Below are 7759 nucleotides of genomic sequence, written 5' to 3'. Positions count from 1 at the left end.
TTCTATGTTTATAATGCTCCCTGGAGCTGCTGTGCCTCGGAGTTGCCCTGAGGGTGGCAGCTCAGTGGCGAGTGCATCCTGCTTTCCGCTTCCCATCTTTCTACCTACCTCTTGATTGGCGCCTGAGGCTTGTGGTCCAAGCCCTGGAGCTGTCGCTGACAATCTGAGCTACTGTAGGAAAAGGGGAGACATGAAGCAATTAAACATCACATCTCTGGTGAAGAGGGAGAAACTGGACATAGCCACAGTTTCTGCGTGCCTCACCTGACCCTCCCCGTCCCCAGCCCATACCTTGAACTCTGGTCGTTAAGTTTTTTGTGTTTGTGTAAATTTGAGCTCAAAAGATAATTTTAGGGGCTAAAATGAGAGATTTACCTAACTCTGGGCCAGTAGCCTACTTGAATAGATTCAGTCACTCTGACCCTGAAACAATCAATATTTTCAAAAAGGGGCAATGTATCTGACAGCATCTTGAGCTTCATTGGTATGACGGCCATGGTGAAGAATGATGAACCCAGGCACAGGGGAGGGGGCAGGCGAGGTAGGAACCATCTTTGTGTCTTCAGTGTTTGCAAGTCTTGGAGCAGAGGGGGAGGGATTAGCCTTAAGGAGTGGGTAGAGTGAGGGAGAGGGAAAGGGGCAGCCAGTTGGTGTGATCTGTGATGCCTCAATCTATGATGCTTGAACAGTCTCTTTCAAACTTCTGAGTTCTTGGGGAGTTGGTCTCCTGTGGTTGTAGCCAAGGTCTTTCTCCTTTAGAACATGAGGATCCTCAAGATGGTGCCAGAAGGGAGGCATCTCATCCAGCCTCATAAAGCCATGAGGATGGCTATAACATGACATCACGGGTAAGAAGACAGCCCTGTTCCCTACATATTTCTCCCGCTTTGCTCACTGATTCTTGAAACTTTTTTTTTTTTTTTTTTAACAGAAGCAAAGGCTTTCACTTTCTAGAGTGAAAAGGGAAAGGGACCGTGGACATATTCCTTGAATGGTTAATCACCCTGCCCCCAACTGATGCCTGTGTGGCCCAAGCTTTCCTCCTTCCTTGATAGTCACTTGCCCCAAGACTTCTACACATCAACTCCCCACTCTGGAGTTTCCTCTGTTGTCACAAACCACTGGGTTGTTCAGAATCTTGGTTCTCAAAACAGGGTCCATGAACCAGCAGTATTAGCATCACCTATGAATTTGTGTCCAACCTAGACTACTGAGTCAGCATCTTCATTGTAACATGATATGCAGATGATTTGTGATTTGTATGAACATTAGAACATTAAAGTTTGAGAAGCTCTGGCCTGAAATACTTCTTCATATCTAGCCTTAACTGAAATCTGATTTATAATGGTAATCATGATTTATAATGATACCATGATTTATAGTGGGGGTAATCATCACCATACTTTTAAATAGTACATGTGTTAGTTAATTTTATCATGTTTTCAGCAAGTGCCTACTGTATTCCAGGTACTACAAGTGCTGCAAGTTGGGGATATAAGAATAGTATCCCCACAGAGCTCACAGTGTAGCAGGCTTATAAAAACAAAACAAAACAAAACACTCAAACAAAAAAAAGAAATCACAAAATTGTATTTCAAGCTGTACAAAGCTATGCCCTCTAATTAATGCTGTATTTCTCTCTTCACGTCTTTCACTTTTCTCCCAGAATCCATGTACTCTGTGAGATAAAAATCTGACTTGAAATGTTACCCTCTTTCCACTTCTTTTCCATTTCAATGCTGTTGTTGCATTGCTGGCACAAGCCTCTAGAAGTAGTACTCTCAGGCCCAACTGGAAAGGCAAATAAACAATTTTTTAAAAATTGGATTTTAAGAGAGCATTTGTGTTCCATTTTCTCAGATGACTTTCTATGTATGTATCTCATCTTCAATTAGCAAGGCTTCTGCCATTATTACAGGGCATATTCTAGAATTTTTCTTGTTTTGGTTTTGTTTCTGTTGTGGGGTAGGGAGAAAAGGAATGATTGAACATGTTTGTTAAATGCAGCCAAGCCTGTTTAGGTTTTGGAGATACCAGAAGGTTATGTTTTATAAAATATAATTGACACTAGCATCACAGGGCATGGGCTCCAAGGATAACATTACATCAGGACCTTAGTGTGTTTACATGAGCATAAAAGAGCTGGTTCTGGTGAATCAGGAAATGATTTGGAAAGAGTAGTGCAAAGAGGCTAAATCTTCCACGGGAAGATGCTGCTGCTTCTGTTGCCAGGGCTGCTGCAGTTCTTCGAAGTCAAAATCTATAACTGATTTGAGTTTAGGTCTCTTGATCAGTATCAGTTGATACAAAAAAACCTGATTTTCTTACCTTATGGGAATTTATGGCATCTACCCTAGTCTTGAGATCACTTCCTAGCATGTATTTCAAGACAGTTTTTTGTATATGATCTTATACCATTTTGTATATGATCTTATTCCACCATTTTGCTTTTCCCAGAACCGAATACTGATATAGTTACTAACATGGCACTCAATGAAATTTCCAATATTTTGGCTTCTCTTCAGTAGTTTTTGCCTTCTTTGACTTTTACTGCCTTTGTTGGCTAGAGTTTTAGCTGGTACCGTGCTGACCCAGCAGGTCACTTCAGTTTGGAAAAGAGTGAGTAGCATTTGTGTTGCTTACTCAGCATGTTATTTCTCTTTGGAGCAAAGTGCAATGGCTTCTGGTCAATTTTTGAATTGATTTTAAGATGGTTTTAATGATTTATAAAGCAGCATTTAATCCTATACATCTAGGCTTTGTTTGCCTCATGAAATCAGCTACTACATGAAATTGTCTAAGGTTATATAGTTCATCCCCTAAAAACAAACACACAAAATTACTCCTTGGAGAAGAGTTGATGTCAATTTCTGCTTATAATCAAAGCTTCATATGTGGTCATTTGACTTTTCAAAAATTGAATTTCAGGCATTTCATCTTTCAAAAATAATATATTTCAAAAGATGAAAAATATAACTTACATAAGTACAAAATGAACATGCATCAAACAAATCATTTGTGTTTCTGCTGAATATAAATCTGTGAGTTAGCATGTAACTTCACGTGGGTTATAATCAATGGCAAATAGTAAGTCAAGCACAAACACATTCTTGCAGAAAATAAATAGGTTTTGGGTGGACCTATTAGAGAATGCTATGATGTGACAGTAAAAAGATTAGCTGTCATTCTTTTGCTTTATTTTCACGTTTTGGATAATTTTTCTTAACAGTCCTCCTTTCTCCCAATAATAAATAATACCTGAAGATTATTCTTGATCACATGAAAGGTTAGTTACATTGTGTTTTGTCCCTGTTCATTTATATTGATGCAGCAAGATATGAGAATTTGCATATATAGGCCTCTTTGGAGTATAGTCAACAAATCTAGAGCCATGTGGTATTGAGAGAATTAACTTCTATCTGGTCACCTCTGGGTCTCCAGTTACACATATTTCTACAATTCGATATTGTTCTACAAGTTCTTGAGGCTTTACTTTTTTTCCCAATCTTTTATTCTCTTACTGCTTCACATTGAGTAATTTCTGTTGTCTGTCTTCTAAGTTTGCTGATTCTGTTTGTAAAAAATAGTTAAGGGCATAAAAATTCAGCACAAAGTAGATAAAGTTATTTTGGTGAGATACAGAATCCTGTTACCTGGGCAGATAACATGAAGAATGCTTTTTTACTATCTCTTATTAAGAGCAGACCAATTAAGAATAATTTTTCATTTTCAAAGTGAGAAACCTAATTCTTAGCCTTTCATTAAAGCATTATATTTGGAGTTAGTGTATCAAACTAAGCAAACTTTGCTGATTTTCTTTTTACATATTGCATTTCTTCTTTTTAATCTAATTTTTTAAAACTATAGATTTGGGGTGTACATGTGCAGATTTGTGGCATGGGTATATTGTGTAATGGTGGGGTTTGGTCCTCTAGTGAACCCATTGCCCAAATAGTGAACATGGTACCCAACAGGTAGTTTTTCATCCCTAACCTCTCTCCTTCCTCTCCCCATTTTGGATTCCCCTGTGTCTATTATTTCCATCATTATGTCCATGTGTACCCAGTGTTGAGCTCTCACTTATAAGCAAAACATTTGGCATTTGGTTTTCTCTTTCTGCATTATTTCACTTAGGATAATGACCTTTAGCTTCATTCATGCTGTTGCAAAGGACGTGATTTCATTCTTTTTTTTAATGGCTGTGTATATGTATACATATGTATGGTGCATATATACCGCATTTTATTTATCCAATCCACTGTTGATGGACATGATTTTGATATTGTGAATAGGGCTGTGATAAGCATATGAGTGCAGATGTCTTTTTGATAAAATGATTTCTTTTCCTTTGGGTAGATACTCAGTAGTGGGATTGCTGAGGTCAGTGGTGGTTCTATTTTTAGTTCTTTGAGAAATCTCCATACTGTTTTCCACAGTGGTTGAACTAATTTATATTCCCACCAATAGTGTATAAGTGTGTTTCCTTTTCTCTTCATCCTTGCCAACATCTGTTATTTTTTGACTTCTTAATAATAGCCATTCTAACTGGTGAGATGGTATCTCATTGTGGTTTTAATTTGCGTTTTTCTGATGATTAGTGATGTTGAGCATTTTTTCATGTTTGTTGGCCTTGTGTATGTCTTTTGAGAAGTGTCTGTTAATTTCATTTGTCTACTTCTTAATGGGGTTGTTTTTTATTGATTTTTTTATAGATTCTGAATATTAGTTCTTTATCAGAGGCATAGCTCGCAAATATTTTCTCCCATTCTGTAGGTTGTCTGTTTACTCTGTTGATTGTTTATTTTGCTGGCAGAAGCTCTTTAATTAAGTCCTATTTGCCTATTTTTAATTTTGTTGCATTTGCATTGGCTGTCTTAGTCATAAATTCTTTGCCTAGGCCAGTGTCCAGAATAGTTTTTCCTAGGGTTTCTGCTAGGATTTTTTTTATAATTTCAGGTCTTAAACTTAAGTCTTTAACCCATCTCGAGTTAATTTTTGTGTTCAGTGACAGGTAGGAGTCCAGTTTCATTCTTCTGGATATGGCTACCTAGTTTTTCCAATACCATTTATTGACTAGGGCGTCTTTTCCTCATTGTTTATTTTTGTCAACTTTGTTGAAGATCAGTTGGTTGTAGGTGTGTGGCTTTACTTCTGAGTTCTCTGGCCTGTTCCATTGATCTGTGTGTCTATTTTTGTACTGGTGCAATGCTGTTTTTGCATTTCTTCTTTTTAGACATTTTTTACAGGTATTCAAAACCAAAGCAAATAACATTCACTTTCTGTAACCTTCTACAACTTTCTATATCCATTTAAGTTTTGTCTTTCATTAATTTCTTCCAGATTCTCAAACAAGTCACTTCAAAACAAAACCATTTTCCTTTTCTTTTGAAAAAAAATCTCTCTCACACACACACGTCTCATTTTCTTATGCATTTGTACTTTTCTTCCATATTATTCTAGTATAGCATCAACGATTCAGCATTAACAAAGCAACTAACTCCTATTAATCAGAAAAACATTGAAGGTAGGTAAATGTCAACTGTCTGTTATATACAAGCACTATGGCAAACTACAAAATGCATGAGTACATGCAACCTCTACAGCTACACACTCCCTTTTATACCTTCTTAAAGTAGCGCAAATGAATACATTTGTTGACAGAGCTCAGAGGCATAGATTGCCTAAAATGTGTAAAAATAAGAAATAAAAGTATATACTGTGCATTAAAACTATGCTTAGAAACTGTGAAGATATACAAGAATTTTCCATTAATTAACTCAATTTATTATTAGTATTTTTGTCTAAAACTTAAAAAATGATCAGTTTTTTAAGGAAACTGATTTAAGGAAACTAAAAAGGAATTTAAGGAAACTGATTAAGGAAACTACTAACTGATTAAGGAAACTAAAATTAAGGAAAACTAAAATTAAGGAAACTAAAATTGATTAACTGATTAAGGAAACTAAAAAGGAATTTAATTTCCTGATTTAAGGAAACTGATTTAAGTTTTAACTAAAACTTAAAAAATGATCAGTTTTTTAAGGAAACTGATTTAAGGAAAATCAGTTTTAACTGACACAGTACAGGACATAATAACTCTTGATACAAAATGCTTATCAGAATTATAATTGTTTCACTGAACATATAATTTTACATTTTCCTAAATTAAAAAATGTATGAGAGGAATAGTAGCTTATCTGAACTTATAAAGCAGTTAAAAAGTCTAGGAACTTCAGATTCCTAGTTTCTTAGTGAGCAGCAAATACAATTAAAAAAGTATTCTTTTATGATTCTCCACATTGATAAAATTAGGAAAAAGATGCAAAGCTCTTTTTAAGCAAGATCATGAAAATTCATTTTGATTTGTCCAATGATATTCACATTTGTTACATGAACTTGGATGCTTATATAAAAATGCTTCTGAGTTGGCAGTTTCTGTAAAATGTTTTGTTTTTGTTTTTTAAAGGCTAACACACAGGACTAGAAGTTCAGTTTCTTTATTTTATAAGAATTCTGGAAACATTAAATTTATGCGTTTCTTATTGTTCTCTACGAACCAAGCAGAACAGAGCTTCTTTAATTTAAGAGGTTTTATAGCTTAATGTATTAATACCCTCCAGAGGTAGGAAATATTTCATGCACACACAATAAAAAGGAAATGCCTTTCTCAATTATTGACACAGAGACACAAGGAGAGCTTGCTGCTTCGATTCTACAACTACAGACAAAGGTCTAAAGTAAACAGAAAAATGAAATCTACTAGTAATCTCAAACAAATTTTCTCCTTTCCAGTGGGCATAAAGTTTTTCCTAACTAGGTTAAGCTCACAAAAAGCCAAAGCAACAAACCAAAAAGTGGAACAATGTAGATGATCTTTCATGTCTTACCTGACCAAGAATGGGTTCTCATTATATTGAAAAAGGTTGTCAAATAGTCATACCATAACATCAGATTTCCAATCGCTGTTTGTTCCAATGGGTAATAACTTATCAGCCATGTATAGACCAGACTCATGTGTACACAAGGTGTTCTATGTACTACCTAAGGATTCATTATTTACTAATAATCCCTTGCCTTGATGGCAGAAAAAGTCATGGCTAAAACCATAAATTAGATGAAATACAGACAACAACAACAGCAACCAGACTTGGCCAAGAACCAAAAACAAAAATAAAAACATGGCCGGGCGCGGTGGCTCACGCTTGTAATCCCAGCACTTTGGGAGGCCGAGGCGGGTGGATCATGAGGTCAGGAGATCGAGACCACGGTGAAACCCCGTCTCTACTAAAAATACAAAAAAAAAATTAGCCGGGCGTAGTGGCGGGCGCCTGTAGTCCCAGCTACTCGGAGAGGCTGAGGCAGGAGAATGGCGTGAACCCGGGAGGCGGAGCTTGCAGTGAGCCGAGATTGCGCCACTGCACTCCAGCCTGGGCGACAGAGCGAGACTCCGTCTCAAAAGAAGAAAAAAAAAAAATAAAAATAAAAACATAAAATCAGAAGAATAGAAAACAGAGATTCAATGAAGGAAAAGTTATATTGCCCTTAAGATTCACTCCAAGATCCCCATAAAGATGTTCTCAGGAGGAAACAGCTTATAATGTGTACTTCTTGGACAATACATTAGAATAGACTGCAGCAGACTAGTCTATCTTGGTGGGAAAACCCCCACAAAGCTGGGCCCAGGGTTCATGCCTGTAATCCCAGCACTTTGGGAGGCTGAGGTGGATAGATTGATTAAGGTCAAGAGTTCAAGACTAGC

Source organism: Symphalangus syndactylus, chromosome 5 (genome assembly GCF_028878055.3).
Source record: "Symphalangus syndactylus isolate Jambi chromosome 5, NHGRI_mSymSyn1-v2.1_pri, whole genome shotgun sequence".
Lineage (NCBI taxonomy): Eukaryota > Metazoa > Chordata > Mammalia > Primates > Hylobatidae > Symphalangus > Symphalangus syndactylus.
This window is presented reverse-complemented; position numbering follows the sequence as displayed.